At 42.6% G+C, this 18,040-nt stretch overlaps 1 long non-coding RNA gene across 1 annotated transcript in view; it reads right to left on the bottom strand.

Annotated features, from left to right (window-relative positions):
- Positions 1-18,040, bottom strand: part of Gm29571 (predicted gene 29571) — a 136,958-nt gene that overhangs the window by 87,856 nt on the left and 31,062 nt on the right. The window contains exon 3 of the long non-coding RNA NR_136909.1: positions 14,380-14,495. This is a non-coding gene — a long non-coding RNA (predicted gene 29571). The remainder of the gene's footprint in view (positions 1-14,379; positions 14,496-18,040) is intronic.

Here is an 18,040-nt window from a genome sequence, read left to right as displayed (position 1 = left end):
TCCCAAGAGGACTTGAAAGGATGCTGGGAAGGAAGAGGATTTCAGACCAGGCTTCAGAACGAGTAGGAAGCTCAAGTCATGTAAGCTCTTGGGGGACCTAGAGTTTGTAGCAACCACCGCAGGTGGGGACCGAGGAGGTTGACCAGAACTAGCTGATAGGATTAGGGCAGAAATTCTTCACCCAGCCATTGAGTTATCTGGCTAGTTTTAAAATAATAAAACTATCTAGTGTTTTCCATCTGTGGAGCTAACTAAGGTGGGCAGGAAGAGAAAAAGGGCAGCCAGGGTAGTTGTTGGCAGCTTGATGAAACTAGCCGGGAGGGGCTGGGGGAGTGATTGCAGCTCCTGGGAAAAACTGCCAGCTGGCCATTGGCAGAGCTGAGTGCGACTGGCACCTGATCAGGGAGCTAAACCAGGAGGTTGGAGCGCAGGCCGCGGCACTGGGCAAGGAGGTGGTGTGATGATAAAATTACACGCAAGAGTTCAGTCCATTATTATCATGGTGGGAAACCTGGCAGCATTCAGGCAGACATGATGCTGGAGAACAAGCTGAGAGTTCTACATCTTGATCCATAAGCACCAAGGAGGAGACTGTGTTCTACACTTGGTTATAGCTTGAGCATTTAAAACCTCAAACCCCTGCCTCGACGCACTACCTCTAACAAGGCCACACTTCCTTCAATAAGGCCACACCTAATAACGTCACTCCCTATGGACCAAACATTCAAACACATGAATGTATGGGGTGTGGGGAGGTGGAAGGGGCACCTATTTAAATCACCACACAAGGATTAGAGAATTAATTAATGAGGGGTTTTCCCCCTTTTCTCTAGTATGGAGTTAACTAATAATGGTATAATGTGGACAAAAGATGTGATATGTGTTATCTATAGAAAACAAAGTCTTTAGAGACATTAGAAAGAGTAATTCTGTGAGGTCACATGAGGAAAAATAAATGAAAGACAGAGCCCCAATTTTGTTGAGTAACAACCTTGTAAATTGTAAATATTGTCCAACATCAAGAGAAGACAGAGTTCTTTCTTAAACTACCCAGAGATAGTGAGAAAGACATAAAAAAAGTGGAGGTTACGCTGGTGCCTTTATAGAAGCAGTAAGGTCTTTGGGACATGGGGCACAAGCATTAGAAATCAACAGTGTAACTTAAATTCAAAATAAGACCAATGACCCTGGCACTCATGAACTCACATGGAGGCAGCTACATAAGACTGAACCCATAAAAATTCAGTCATGAATTGAGGAGGGACTCATGAGGCCTTGCCCTGCATCAGTCAGAGCTGATGGTAGAGAGGAAGGTATTTTCCTCAGTAAGTGACTCATAACTGGTGAGTTATGAGTTCTCAGTCGATGGCTCCACACTCATTAAGTCCAGTGGGTCACAAAGCAAAGACAAAAACAAATGAAGAGCTGGGAAAGCAAGGTAAGAGGCTTGATGAGAGGAGAAGGGGTAGAGAAGGGAGAAGAAACGATGGAGGAGTGAGTGTGACCAGAACACATTACACAGCCATGTGAAACTGCCAACAAATACATTAATTTTAAATATGTTCTTAAAACTGTACCTCAGTGCTGTGATGTGTCTGGACTGAATGGTTTGAAATTGGCTGGATGCAAAAAGAATGCTACAAAAGGAAAATGTTTTCTGTAGGAAGATGAGCAGCAGATGTGGGAAGAAACTCAGAACACGAAACCGCAGAGGGTGGGACCAGAAGGCTGGCCAAGGAATTTGGGCTCTATCAGGAAGATAATGAAAAGTGATGGGTGAATTATAAGGAAGGAAACAACAGATTCCTACTCATGGTGGAATGGGAGCTCTGTTGTTCTCACTGCCTCTCCCAGGTCAGGCAGGAGGGAGGTCAGAGCAACAGGGCAACTAAGAGGTGACCAGGCCTGCACTGTAGGACTTGAGATAGAGCCACAGGCTCTGCAAAGTAGTTCTTGCAGTCTCCTTTGAGCTATATCTCTCGCCATATACTTTTACAAGTCAGTTAGTAGCCAGACTGAGAGGGTAATGTATGAGCAAGAATGCCTCATTCAGCAAATCCTAACTTGGATCATGCAGGGAGTTGTGATGTACCCATCAGAGACTACATAGGATCAAGTTGATAGAAAGTTCTTATTAGCCAGTCAGCCTCTACACTGGGCATTCAGGCCCTGAGTGTGATCCTGAGCCTTTCCCAGGATGGAATTCCAAGCATGCACACACACACACACACACACACACACACACACACACACACACACACCCCACATCCTGGATTGACATGTCTCAGTCATCAAGAACAGTTATCTAGAAGTAGAACTACAGAAGTCAAAATAGCAAGGTAAGTACATTCAAGAGCTTTCCCAGAACTATAGACTTCCATGAATTAGGTCTTTGTTCTCATTTTGGAAGGTGGTGCTGCTGCCTATATGCTGGGCTCCAAGGCCTGAGCGATATTTCCATCATGGTATTAAGGTCTGGGGCCTGTTACAAGAATTTGCTGTAGCATGTAATGGAGCCAAGGCATCTTTCCTTGCGCTGTTGCCCTCGGCTTTTCCTTCCTTTTGAAACGTTCTCTTTTGATTAGCATGCCCTGAACAAATGGGTCCAGAGCATGTGTTGTCCTCCTGTACACTCTGATTATAGCCAGTAATGTTTGTTCCCTACTTCCTCCTGGATCTGCCAAGAAACATTATGATAACTGAGATTCAAAAAAAAAAAAAAACAAAACAAAACATTGGAAACCTCCAATCCAAGCTCAGCCTCTGCATCATGCCTTTAGATTAGGTCACAGGTACAATAGAGGACTTGAGAGTTTGAGCTCTTAATGATATGAGTTGGGCTCAAATTTTAAGGCACTTAAATATTCTATGGCTCTGAAAATTCCTTAAATATTCTAAGTCTGTAATATGTGACTCAAAGGGGAGTTGAGTTAACTCAGAAATAACCTTTGAAGTGCTATTAGAATTACTAAATATGTGTATCAGTCAGTAATATAATTTGGTTGCTAACAAAAAAGACCCAACCCATACAGATAAGCTTCATTTCTCCTTTAAAAATGAAGTTGGATATAGGTCTTGTCAAAATCTCACATTCCTGGTACCACACAAAACAACAACCCTGATAGCCTCTAATGACCCAAAGAACTCCTGTCTTCGGACCTCAGAATGACCTTGTGCCTAGAATAGCTACTAATCAAAGTGAAAAAAGAATTTGTCTCTCTTTTAGGGAGCCTTCCTGGACGTAACTTTGACTTAGCATTCATGAACCCAACTCTTCTTTTGGGGCCAGTGTTGTGTTCTATAAGACATGGTATAATGCAGCTGGAGGGAGCACCTTGGTGGGTCAGACCAAGGTGGCTCTCTGAGGAATCACAGCCATGGACCATACAACCGGTCTAGTACAAAAGGAAGTTATTGGGGGAAGGGAAGAGGACCTAGAGACGTGGGTAGAAGCAGAAAGAGCAGGACAGACAAGGAGAGAAAAAGAGAGGAAAGGGGAAGAAGCTAGCTGGAAACACGTGGGAACTGAGAGAGAGAGAGAGAGAGAGAGAGAGAGAGAGAGAGAGAGAGAGAAGCCTAGCATGGGTGGAAACTCAAGCTGTTGCTAGGTAGGTGTTGGGTGAAATGAAGCATAGAGGAATTGCTAACAGCCAGGCTGGTCTGTGCCTTTCCTGGGGCCCTAATGTGTATGCACAAGGAACTTTTCCCTGTCTAAAACCAGAAACACATGCTTGAAAAGGCCAGCAATGGCCTGGGCCAGGGCCTTGGGAGGCTGAGGTTTCAGATCCTAGGAACCTGACTCTTCCAACTCCAAAGGGCTGTTGTTATCAGACCCAAGGCCACTGTGTGCTTAGTGTATGACATACTTGAGACATCCTATGTTCCCTTTGTGCAGCATTGCTTGGTTAGCTTTCTGCTCACTCTGCCCCATTTTGTGATAGCTCTCTGCTTTTGACCCATTTTTCTCCCACACACAGTATAGAAGATCCTGTACGTCTTAATACACTTGCTGGTGTGAGTCATCAGCTCATAAAGACCTCCTGACCCCAGCTTTCCTGTCCTCACTGTTCTTATCTCTGGATCCCTGGTGGTGGTGGTGGTGGTGGTGGTGGTGGTGGTGGTGGTGGTGGTGATGGTGGTGGTGGTGGTGGTGGTGGTGGTGGTGGTGGTGGTGATGGTGATCCTCCTCTTCCTCTCCCTCCTCCTCCTCCTTCTCCTTCTCCTCTTCCTCCTCCTCCTTTTTCTCCTCCTTCTCCTCCTCCTTGGAACCTGCCACTGAAGAATGCCTTGCTAGTCCAGGTCACTCACACACACAATCATACCTTACTGCAAGATATACAAACCCAAAGAAAAGACTTCTGCTCTTCAGCTGGTACACTCTTGTGTGTTTTTTTTTATTGAAGAATTAATATTTGAGTAGTAATTAACACTCCACTATAACTTTTATTGAATGCTATTTTCTTCTTTCAATAAGAAAACACACAACATGGGATTTAATGTCATACCCTTGGTTTTTGCATATCAGCTATTTACTAAACAATTGAGTAACTATTTCTGCATCCTTTGTAGAAGAATTCCTGTACCCTTCAGTACTCCTGGAATTAGACAGCAAGTAGTGCCAGACTGGAAACCTATTTCCCTCAAGTAAAAGATTTTGTTTAAATTTGTTTTTCCTTTTATCTCTTCAGATACATGCATATGTATATGTACGTGTATGTGTACGTGTACATGTACGTGAACGTGAATGTGGTGAATATGAATATATAAGATCGTATTCTGTTTGGGCTTGTCACTTGGACTACACTTAAGCTCCTAAGTATGAATCCCAGATACAGTCCCCAAACATCTTTCTAATTAGCTCTTATACTTAAGTCTGGGTTTAATAACCCTTCTTACACTCCTACTTCAGGGTTTTTTGAAGTTTCAAGGACATTTGGAATAACAAGTAAATCCAAAGATGAGCCACTTGCTCAGGATATTCCTCTGACTTGTCCTCTACTCTGCTGTTGAAATAATTAATCCACAATTGAACAAGAGCATCTGAGGCTGTGTAAAGAGCTGTCCTTAAACTAATTCCAGTGATGCCTTCAGAACTGAGAAAACAATATGTTTTTGTTTTTTTTTTTTTACTCATTTGAAATATGATGCCACAGAGTCAGCCACAAATGATGGTAATTCCCTCTTAAGGAGCATTAAAGCCTTATGGAAATTTCCAGAACTAGACTTGAATCGAGGCCAGATACTTTAAAGGAGCAAAATCTAATATGACAAGGAATAGAAATGGCTTCAGAAAGGCATTGAGTAAAAACAGACATTTGGGAGAAGGAAAACCATCTTGAGAGAAGTAGGAAAACTCAGAATAAAAATTAGAATGTGACCTGTGCTGTCATCTGCTCAGAAAATTCGGGGGAATGACCAGCCACTGCACACTCGGCAGACCTGGCCTTAATGAAAGGCAAAATAGTGGGGGTCCTGTTTAGACTGTTTCAGTGTAGACAGCTCTCCAATCACTGTCAATGGGTGTTTATTAAGGGGTGAGGGAATCAGTTGAGGCAAAAATGAGTTCTTGTAGAGGGAGGTGTTGATTCCCTAGTTGGTTCTTGATTGTGCCAATAAAGTAGGCAGAAGTCAATGCTGGGTGAATGGGGAACAGTGGGACTTCCAGGTCCCAGGAGGAAGACAAGGGGACACAGAAATCAGACCAGGCTGTGATGCTGCAGACATATAGGTCTCTGAGCATCTATAGTTTGTAGCCTCCGCTCAAGGAGAATGGAAATAGCTAGTTGCCAAGATAAGGGGAAAGAAATTCTTCACACATCCATTGAATTATCTGGCTAGTTTTAAAATATTAAAACTGTCTAGTGTTGTCCATCCATGGCACTAGGTGGGCAGGAGGAGAAAGCAGGCAGCAGGGGCGGTTATTGGTGGCTTGGTGAAGCTAGTTGTGAGAGAACCTCAGAGTGTGGCCAGCAGCTTTTGGATTCCCCGGGTTAGGGGATGGTTGCAACTGAGTTGGAGCTAGGGGAACTGGGAGATGTCATAGCACAGGCACTGGACTTCTTGATAGCGTGATTTTAAAATTACACACAAGTTCTGGCCATCTTTAGCTAAAATGAAAGCTGAAAGTGGAAATGAATCCCACAGCCTTCTCCTTGTAGTCTGTTACACATTCTTCCTCTCCTTTAGACCTGTCCCCTGGCAAACCTGTGTGTAATGCCTTTGTGTCTTCCTTCACCAATGTCCCTCTTAAAGAAAAGTTACCTAAGGCTCTATCTTAATGATCCTTCAGGAGGCAGCTTAAGCCTCCATTCTCTGAATTGGGCACTTGGGTTCTACCATATAATATAAATACTTAATTATGTACTGAGGAGGAATATTCAAAGTCATTTTATCCATGTTGATCTTACAACTAGGGTGACACCCATGACAGATACAACCTTCTACATCTTCAATTACTTCGTGTGTCTAGTACTAGCCATGCACAGATTTGTAGCAGCTAGAGAGAGGGCAACCCAGACCCAGAACATCTTCATGTGTTTGTAGTTTTTTTCCTACATATGCTACTGAGTTTATGCAATTATTGGCTCCCCTCCTAACAGTCTTTCTTGACACCCGACCATCTTCTGATACTCTTGGTCAGTCTCTTCCTTTAGAATCAAAACCATAGTGAAAAGGAAGAAGATAAACTGAAGACTTCAAGCTGCAATGGATGACTTAATTTCTTTAAAGGGCATTGCCTTTGGATACCTTGAAAATTGTTATTTTCCTCATGCACTGAGGTTCTCACAGCCACATTATCATTTTATCCTCTGTATCCTGGGAAGCCTCCCTCTTTCCCTTTTTCTATTGAGAACCACTTTGTCTCTTAAGAACCTTTCTACCTACAGAGAATACTTTGGCTGATTGGCAGTTAAAACATACAGTGGGTTCCCAGCCTTCTAAGAGATACATCCTCTAGGAGCCTACAAGTATTGATATGTTTTGTAATTCAGTGGCATGATTCAGTGTGAGGGGTGTGCCTTAGCAGGCCCATGCTGAGGCGGGTCCCCTCCCCACCCCCCACCCCCCACCCCCCAGGTATCAGCCATACAACTTCATATAAAGTGAAGTTTACTGGGACATGAGAAGGGGGTCTGGGGAAGGGAGTAGAAGCAGAGAAAAAATGGGGACAGAGAAGAACAGGAGAGAGAGAGAGAGAGAGAAAGAGAGAGAGAGAGAGAACGAGAACAGTCTTTATACATGAGCCAGGCTTGTAACTGGCTGTTGCTAGTTAACTGTTGGGCACTGTTAACTGTGTTTCCTGGAGGGATGGTGTCTTAGTCAGGGTTTCTATTCCTGCACAAACATCATGACCAAGAAGCAAGTTGGGGAGGAAAGGGTTTATTCGGCTTACACTTCCATACTGCTGTTCATCACCAAGGAAGTCAGTACTGGAACTCAAGCAAGTCAGAAAGCAGGAGCTGATGCAGAGGCCATGGAGGGATGTTCTTTACTGGCTTGCCTCACCTGGCTTGCTCGGCCTACTCTCTTATAGAACCCAAGACTACCAGCCCAGAAATGGTCCCACCCACAAGGGGCCTTCCCCCCTTGATCACTAATTGAGAAAATGCCTTACAGTTGGATCTCATGGAGGCATTTCCTCAACTGAAGCTCCTTTCTCTGTGATAACTCCAGCTGTGTCAAGTTGACACAAAACTATCCAGTACAGGTGGGCAGACATCTTATACAGTCCAACAAACAGTTTTTCCATGTTGATATTGAAGATACTTTCATTCAGATTATTAAGATAAAAGTGAGGTACTAGCATTTCCTGCCCAGGCATCACTAACATATGCCCATGTCCTGGAAGGACAGCACAAACTACCCTAAACTGAGGCCATAGTTCTACTTAAAGCTAAAATTAAAACTAGACGTATGGCATGAGTCATTTGCTGCTATTGTTTAATCACTATTCAGCTCCTCCAAAACACAGGTTGAACTAAATCCTCACCTTTAGGTATTATGGGGGAGTGTGTGTAGAAGCCTAATCTAGCTGCGGTATCAAGAGATGTTTCAGATTAGATAAAATCATCAAGAGTAGGCACCCCCAACTGAACACCAATGAACACCTAGCTTGACCAGAAGAAGAGAGACCAGAAGACACACCTATGAGACACACAGTTACCCTGTCTGCCACCTGCCCTGCATTACTCTGAAATTCTGCAAGCAGGAAGATCACCCCAGACAAGGCCCTCTAGGCTTGCTCCTTCTGATCCACAAACCCTAAAATCCTCTTTTCTTTATAGGTTGCTTAGGCTGTGATATTGTATTATTAGCAACAGAAATCAGAGTGAGATACACACCAAGGAAATTGATAATAGATCCCATTGTCTTCATCATTGGCCATGATGTGTTTTTTTTTTTTTTTTCAAATAACAGATGGGTATCAACTGCTTTCACAAAGCAATGTGAATGCTGGATATAAAAACAAACACACGTGGTCCTGGAAGAGTGTGTGTTCTCTGGGAGATCTACTGACACAAGATAAGTTATTTCAGGTGAGAAAAAAAAATGCTTCATGAGGGAGAGGAGACAGTGGTAGGGAGTAGATCACACAGGGACCACTGGCAGTAAAGATTTCCATACTTTATGCATTTCCTTTAAAAAGTATTTACTAATGGCCCACTGTATCCAACTCCCAGGATCTGTAAGAAGGTTCACATTTGTCAACGAAGACAGACAATGATTAACACAATAAGTGAATTATTTAAGCATCATAATTTAACCATTTTATATTGGTTGTCTTCTCTGAGAAAAAGAAAAAAAGAAAAGAAAAGGGAAAGAATTTAAGGATGATGTCATTAGGAAGTGTCTTAGTTAGGGTTTCCATTGCTGTGAAGAGACAGCAGGACCTAGGCAACTCTTATAAAGGCAAACTTTTAATTGGGGCTGGCTTACAAGTTCAGAGGTTCAGTCCATTACAGTCATGGCAGGACATATGGCAGTGTCCAGACAGGAGCTGACATTTTGGTACAAAGGCAGCCAGAAGACTCTCTTCTATATGCAGCCAGGAGGAGGGTCTCTCTTCCACCCTAGGTGGAGTTTGAGCATAGGACATCAAAGCCCACCCCCACAGCGGCTCACTCCCTCTGACAAGGCCACACCCATTCCAACATGGCCACACCTACTCCAACAAGGCCATACCTCCTGATAGTGTCACTTCCCATGGGCCAAGCATATTCACACCACCATAGGAAGGTAACTACTACACACAGGTTTGAAGGTGATGATGATTGCCAGGGTGTAAGTGGGCAAAGAATTCAGGCAAAAGGAGGATGCAGTGCAGGTGGCCTCTCCACAGAAAAACAAGGAGCCCAGTGTTACTCGCAGGAGGAAAAGAAGGTACTTTTGGGTCCTCACAGGCTACTAGGAAACCATCTTTTCCTCATAAACAAGAAGCATGAACTAAAGTGAGCTTCCTTTATCTGCAGAGTCTCAGTTACTTCAACCCTGTGAGTCCCAGCTTGATTGACAGATGTTGGCTGTTGGCTACAGAAAGTGTGTCATTATTCCCAGATGAAACCACATACACATATCTTTCTTCCCTCCACAAAGTCTAGGGAAAATGTGTATCAATGAACAAAAGGGTTTACCAGAACTCTAACAGAAAAAAAACAAAAACAAAAACAAAAAAACATGTCATTAATACATTCATCTTGAGTGAAAAACAATTTTTAAAGTCCATTTATGAATGAGAATGAGCTCATTTAAAACTGCTACCTATCCCACTGTGACTCTAGGAAGAAGTGGGAGCGAAGATGAGTGGTGTTCCACTTGACACAGACATCTGAGCACAAAGTCAAATACCACGGATCTTCTTGTCCTGCTAGCCATACGATGGAAACTGGGCCAAGAGAACAGTTTTCACATTGAACAAGATAATGAGAAAAAGAAAACTGAATCAGGAAAGAGAGAAAAAAAAAATGTATGCTTGCTTTGAAAATGCTTTGCAGAGCAGGACCTGTCATAGACATGGAGGGACCCAGAGACAGCTAGCTCTGTGTGTTTGTGTGTGTACATGTCTATCTGTCTGTGTGTGCTGTGTTTGTGTGTGTGTCTGTGTGTCAGTGTGTGTCTGTGTTTGTGTGGTATGTTTCTGTGTATATGGTGTGTGAGAGAGAGAGAGACACAGAGAGTGAGTGAGTGAGAGAGAGAAAAAGAGAGAGAGAGAGAGAGAGAGAGAGAGAGAGAGAGAGAGAGAGAGCTGACAGTTCTGTCCCCTTACCCAGAGGACTGCAGTTGGGTATCGACAATGGAAAGAGCAATCTTCCCACAACATTTATCCTCTTATGCAGAGTACCTGCCTGGAAATGTTTAAGGTAATTTTCTTCTTCCTACTACAGAAAAATAGGCTCTGTAGCCTATACGGTGAGATAATTGCAAGCCATAAAACCTAGAACACAACCTACAGCCTCAAGGAACTAAGAGTCAATGGGCATTTTTTCTGTTATGTTTCCATTCTAGCTACATAGCTCACAGTTGAAGTGTAGCAAAATGTCTAATGGAGATTTGAAGATCTTTTTTTTTTCCTCTATTGAAAATATAGTATACTCTGCTTACAGTTTCCCTTCCCCCAAACCTCTGAGGTCTTCCCCATGTCCCCTCCCATTAAATCTACACCCTTTCTGTCTCTCCTTATAAATGTTTGTGGGATAAGACGGCAAAGGTAAATATGTGCTTCTAAAAAATATTATTATTGGGCTAGGAATTGGGCACAACAAACACACCAGTTTATGGAGATCAAGGATAACCTTCTGATGTCAGCTCTCTCCTTCCACCCTGGGGCACAGCAAAGTCCTCTACTGTCTGAGCCATCTCACCAAGTACCTCACAGCCCCGGTCCTGTAACTATGAACAATAAAATAATCATGTCTATGGGCATGATCTAGACCAGTAGTTCTCTACCTGTGATTTGTGACCCCTTTGGGGTCAAACAACCCTTTCTCAACGGTCACCTAAGACCATCAGAAAACATGGATTCACATTAAGATTCACAACAAAATTACAATTATGAAGTAGAAACAAAAATAATTTTATGGTTGAGGGTCACCACAACATGAGGAACCTTATGTAAGTGTCACAGCATTAGAAGGGTTGAGAACCAGTGTTCTACATTCTTCCAAATGGAGAGAAGCGCCGTATAAGAGGAAAGTTGGGCTGATATTAATGGCTATTTCTATCCAACAGTTATTATTATTAAAAGCTCTGTAAGAAGTGAAAAATGCTAGAAGGCCTTTTTAATCTGTCCTCCCTAGTGTGAAAGTAAGTCATTGAATGAAAGCTAATACACTGCCCAGCCACAGGGAACTTCGTTCTGACTGTACTCCACAGCATAGCCCTTTCCAGATTTCACAGCCTGGAGTCTATACAAAGAAGCTTGGAACCTCTCCTCTGAAACAACTCCAGTTCTGAGGTGCCATGCAGATTTAAAACGAGCTGCTGAACTTCGACAAACAAAATAAGAAGAGTTGTACAGAGAGTATTTCTGTTTTCCGAGTGAGCACAGGGAAGACCACCCCAATAAGCAACCCCAGCTTCATCCCCAGACGCCCTCAGTGTTCCCTTCGCTCACTTGTAATTCTCGTGGCTCGTTTTTCCTTTAGCGTATGTTCAGAAAATGCCAAAATGTCTGGTTTTACATTTTTTTCTGGGACTGCCTGGGATGCCACATACGATCAAAGCAGTTCAGGGTCTCCCATGAATAAGTCTGTATCTTGGATTTGTCAAAGACATCATTGTAAGTGGGTGTCCTTGAGAGAGCTTAATTTTGTACAACAAGCACAGACTTGTAGAAATATCAGCTATAAATAATATCAGAGATATTATTTATTTAAAACATTGATCCTTTCCCACTTGTGTATCAGTTATATTTCCATTTTCCTATATTTTCTTAGGACAGTTCCCTGGGCATGTGCAAGGCTCTGTAGCTTTGATTCACAGTCCACATCTTGTTCAGCATTGTTTCTGAAAGTCATGAGAATAAATTAATTTTCTTGCATATAAATAAAGTCAGACAGCTTGAGAATTGATGCCTTAACGTGCTTTTGATATATATTTACACTGGCTCATCTTCATAAAGCTTTAAGAATCCAAGAAATCCTGATAATACTCTTATCACAAAAGTAGGCCCATGGCATAGGCCTTTCTCACCATAGTACTGTTTAATTTACTAATACTGTCTTTAGTTATCTTAGGGTTTTACTGCTGTGAGCAGACACCATGACCAAGGCAACTCTTGTAAAGGACAACATTTAGTTGGGTCTGGTTCAGAGGTTCAATCCATTATCATCAATGCAGGAGCATGGTATCATCCAGACAGGCATGGAACAGGAGGAACTGTGAGTTCTACATCTCTATCTGAAGGCTACTAGGAGAAGACTTCCTTCATGGCAGCTAAGACGAGGGTCTTAAAGCCCATGCCCACAGTGAGACACTTCCTCCCACAAGGCCACACCTCCAAATAATGACACTCCCTGTGGCAAGCATATTCAAACCATCACACCAATACACAGCATGTCAGAGTAGCATTGAAGAGCCTTAGGGAAAAGCTGTTCCTAACTAGCCAAAAGAGTGAGATCTATGTCTAGTTTGAGAAATGCTATTGTCTCTTACTCCAGGTCATTGACCTGGTTCAGGGACCACACCTAGGAAGGCAGCTTAGTCTTTTAATGAGATGCCGCACTTTCCCTTCTCCAAATTCCCACCCCTGGCACAGTCCCTACTTTGAGGTCCTGTGGGGTCTGCCTGCCTTTCTAAGTCCTGATTCAGAAAGGCCTAACTTCTCATTTTTTCTTTTCTGTCTCTTTCTCCAGATGTTGGTTAGAGCCTAAGCCTGAATTTTCTGGCACTTGGTGCTCCTTTCCCCCTTTTCTAAAGTTCCCTTCCTTTCTATGGTTGTCTCACACTATAGCTGGCTTCTATGCCCACTTAATTCAGATTATATGGCTTCTTTTTCTTCTATTTCCATTCTCTTCCTCCTAGCATCAGCCGAGATTTACATCTTGGCTGCCCCATTTGATTGCTTTTGCTGTTTTCTTTTCTTTTTAAACCTAATAAAATTGTCTTCAAGCTTCCTGTGCCTCTGCTCTTAAGTTTTTATTAATGAGACTGAGAACCCCAGAAGTAGGCTCTGACTTCCCCGGAAACTATATGGACCATAATTCTTGACTTACACGGGAATGGAAGAATCTCCATAGAGTCTTCCAGGACTCTATGGCATGTGAAGTCTCATTTACTCAAATGTCAGCCTTGTCAAGGGTCTTCAAACCCCTTATACAGATACAGTATCTGCATAGCCGTTGTCTTCAACAAGAAAATACACAAGCACTAAGGTGAAGAACATATTAAAACCAGCCAGGCAAAGAGAGTGGTGAGCAAGTTAGAGATCTGGGAAAGATGCCACTAACAAGGGATCGATTTTCTCACTCTCAGGAGCCTTTGCTCCAGTTATTTCAAAGGTCTATCCCACAACCATTCAATATTCTGATGATCCCACATTTTGCACTTGAGCAATATTAATGAACACCATGAAAATACTGTAGGGAAGGCTCTGCTATGTTAGTACCAGTGACCAGTCCTTTCTAATGATTCAAAAGGCAAACATTTCTACTGTCTCACTTGTAATATCAACACCAAAGACTTTGCTTTAAAAATAATTGATGAGAAAAATCCCCTGTGACTTGTTTTATCTGCCATTAGTACAGAAAGGGCACACAATTGGGGAAAGCTAACAAAGAATGAGCAGAGACGAAAGGCACGGTGAGTACTACAGAACAGCAGAGAAGCTGGTCACTGTGAAGCAGCAGGCAATGCTTGCACTGTTACAGCTGCCGAATCTCATTAGTTAGTGATTTGATGAATAGAAGAATAAATCAATTGCCAGCGCCAGTGTGAGAAATCTAGTATGCCATCTTATCTGCCCTGTAACAAGAGACCTAATAAGCCCTTCTTCAGCCAGCAGGCTTGATGAGGCTTGTTGGAGGCAGAGGATTAGGTTTTTCAGACTTGTTTCCACCCTGCTTGCATGACACCAGGCTCCTTAATCAAACCCATTCTTCCTCCCCATCGTAGCCCCGTGCTGTCCATCAGCAGATGTCTGCGGAGATCTGCTCACAAGACATCTAAGACATTCATTGTTTTCTGTGATTTTTTTTTCCTTTGAAAGGATTGTTTTATTCATCACACATTCACAGATCTGATGGTTTCCCTTCAAGAGAAACATAACATCTGGAAAGCAAATGAATATGAACATTTGAATACTTCTAGGAAGTGGGAACGGGGAGGGGGGAGATGAAAAGTGGGGGGGGGGGGGCGGAATGAAGGGAATAAATGACATCTTACCTAAGAGTTAAGGTAAAAGGAAATCCAATAGAGTTTTCCCGTCTTAGGTTCTGATACACTGACTTCTCTGGTTCATTTTACTGGTGTAAATGGTTGTCGTGATAGTTGGAATTCAGCTGCACATGGGGAACACAGAAAGCATTCAGAATTTGTGTGACTGTCAATCATTCAGTTCCCCAACCTCCTGGCCTCTCAGGAAGCTTTTTCTGAAGCCCCAAGTCACCAGACCATAACCCAGTGATGCTACAACAACCTCCAAGGACAACACTTGGCTACAGTACTAACTGAGTTATTCTCATGCTACTACTGACCAGTATTAAAGGGAGTGCCTGCTTGCACAGATAGGATGAACTCCAGGCACGCAGGCCCTTGGTGGTCCAACCCAGTGGATCTTTGCACGTCTGCCTTCTGTATGGCCTTCTTTCTACTCTCACAATATTCTGTAAATCCATCCTTTTCTGAACATATTATCTGTTGAGGTAATTACCCCATCCCACCCCCCCGCAGCATAGCTGTGGCCATTTTGATCTATGCCTGCCAGTTATTTCATATTGTTGATGTAATATGGCTGCCAATCATTGAAACAGAACAGTAACATGACTGGGAGCAGGGTCATGCTGACTACATATCTTGTTATGTTCTATATGTTATGAGGTTTGTTAATCTTAAGAAATGACACAACCGTAAGCTTCACTTCACTTAGAATCAATCAAATTGAAGGTCAATATGAATGGTTATGTCTAAAATGGCTTGAGTCAGGGCCAACCACCAGGCAGCACTTCTGTCACCTGCATATGAGCTCATTGTGGGTTTTTTGTGGTCTTAGGCTTTATAAGCTGGCCTTGAGAAATGTCCAGTGCATAGCTTTCAGCCCAATCAATCAGTCTTTTAGGTGTGTGTTTGTTCAATAAACTATGCCTAGCTGACTGAGATCAGTGTTTGTATGGTTTGTGGGGTGACTCCTGGACCCCAACATCACTCTTCTGTTTCTATAGATGCTTGTAGCTCCTCCTTCCCTCTCCTCCACCTCTAAAAGGCAAACTAAGTGTTACATTAATGAAATGAACAGCATCTTATACTTATTCATTCTTTATACAGATTAAACAATCTTTTTGACAAAGAAAAGAAAAGTCATCCCATCTAAACGGCAAGCATTCCATCCTTCCCTTACATCTCCCACTCAAACTCCTTCCCTTTACCAATAGGTTAATTGCTTTCCCTTTGTCGTGACAGTACCTAACATGAACAACTTGCCAGAGGAAGAATATATTTTGACACACAGTTCAAAGGGAGACAGCCCACTGGAGAACTGAATCTATCAAGTTAGAAGTATGACGAAGGTGGTCACATCACACCTATAATCAGGAAGCAAACAGGATAAATGCCGTCCTCTTTTTATTTAATAGGGAAACCCAGCCTGTGGGATGGTGCTGCCCACATTGAAGACAAATCTTGCAACCTGCTTATCTTCTCTGGAAACACCCTCACAGACATACCCAAAGGTATCTCTAACCCTGCTAAAAGGACAATCTAAATTATCACAGCCACATTCAGCTTTAACATGAAAAATAAATCAAGACGTAAGACAAAGGATCTTGTTTTTCTGCAAAGTTATTTCCCCTTTAAGAAATAAAATTGAGGTGCCCTGAGAAGACCTTGGCACTGGCTTAGCACCCAGTCCCACAACACCCAGAGGGAGCTTGACTTCCAGGTGCTCTAACATGCCTCAGATCACAGGATTTCAGGATCACAGAAGCAGCTTGAAACCCATCTCTGACACATCCAGGATCTCAGGATCTCAGGATCACAGAGACAGCTGGACTCTGAGAAGTTCTGACACAACCATGATCACAGGAGGGACAGGCTCTAGTCAGAGACATCGAGGGCAGGTAGCACTAGAAATAACCAGATGGCCAGAGGCAAGCATAAGGACTTAAGCAACAGAAACCAAGGTTACTTGGCATCAACAGAACCCAGTGCTCCCAACATAGCAAGTCCTGGATATCTCATCATACCAGAAAAGCAAGATTCAAATTTAAAATCATACCTTATGATAATGGTAGAGGACTTAAAGAAGGACATAAATAAATCCTTTAAAGAAATACAGGAGAACACAGGTAAACAAGTAGGAACCCTTAAAAAGGAAACACAAAATCCCTTAAAGAATTACAGCAAAATACAACCAAACAGGTGAAGGAATTGAATAAAACCATCCAAGACCTAAAAATGGAAAGGAAACAATAAAGAAATCACAAAGGGAGACAAGCCTGAAAATAGAAAACCTAGGAAAGAGACCAGGAGTCATAGATGCAAGCATAACCAACAGAATACAAGACAGAGAAAAGATTCCCAGGGGCAGAAGATACCATAGAAAACATTGAGACAACAGTCAAAGAAAATGCAAGATGCAGAAAGCTCCTTATCCAAAACATCCAGGAAATCCAGAACACAATGAGAAGACCAAACCTAAGGATAATAGGTATAAAAGAGAGCAAAGGTTCCCAACTTAAAGGGCCAGTCAATATCTGCAACAAAATTATAGAAGAAAACTTCCCTAACCTAAAGAAAGAGATGCCCATGAACATGCAAAAAGCCTATAGAACCCCATATAGACTGAACCAGAAAAGAAATTCCTCCTATCACATAATAGTCAAAACACCAGCTGCACAAAACAAAGGCAGAATATTAAAAGCAGTAAGGGAAAAAGGTCAAGTAACATATAAAGGCAGACCTATCAGAATTACACCAGACTTCTCACCAGAGACTATGAAAGCTAGAAGATACTAGATGTTATACAGACCCTAAAAGAACACAAATGTCAGCCCAGGCTACTATACCCAGCAAAACTCTCAATTACCATAGATGGAGAAACCAAGGTATTCCATGACAAAACCAAATTTACACAATATCTTTCCACAAATCCAACCCTTCAAAGGACAATAGATGGAAACCCTAACACAAGGAGGGAAACTACACCCTAGAAAAAGCAAGAAAGTAATCTTCTTTCAACAAATCCAAAAAAAGATAGCCACACAAACATAATTCCACTTCTAACAAAAAAAAAAAAAACCCGGTAAACAACAATCACTGGTCACTAATATCTCTTAACATCATCCTGAGTGAGGTAATCCAATCAGAAAAGATCACACATGGTATGCACTCACTGATAAGTGGATATTAACCCAAAAGCTCAGAATACCCAAAATACAATTCACAGACCACATGAAGCCCAAGAAGAAGGAAGACCAAAGTGTGGATGCTTCTGTCCTTCTTAGAAGAGGGAACAAAATACTCTTGGGAGGAAATATGAAGACAAAGTATGGAGCAGAGACAGGAGGAAAGGCCACCCAGAGACTGGCTCACCTGGGGATCTATCCCATATACAGTCATCAAACCCAGACACTAGTGTGGATGCCAAGAAGTGCATGCTGACAGAAGCCTGATATAGCTGTCTCCTAAGAGGCTCTAACAGAGCCTGACAAATACAGAGGTGGATGCTCGAAGTCAACCATTCGACTGAGCACAGGGTCCCCAATGGAGAAGTTACAGAAAGGCCTAAAGGAGCTGAAGGGGTTTGCAACCCCATAGGAAGAACAACAATATCAACCAACCAGATCCCTGCTCCCAGAGCTCCCAGGGACTAAACCACCAACCAAAGAGT

This window comes from Mus musculus, chromosome 10 (assembly GCF_000001635.26).
Source record: "Mus musculus strain C57BL/6J chromosome 10, GRCm38.p6 C57BL/6J".
Lineage (NCBI taxonomy): Eukaryota > Metazoa > Chordata > Mammalia > Rodentia > Muridae > Mus > Mus musculus.
The sequence above is the reverse complement of the archived record's forward strand: the minus strand, read 5'-3'. Positions and strand labels throughout refer to the sequence as shown.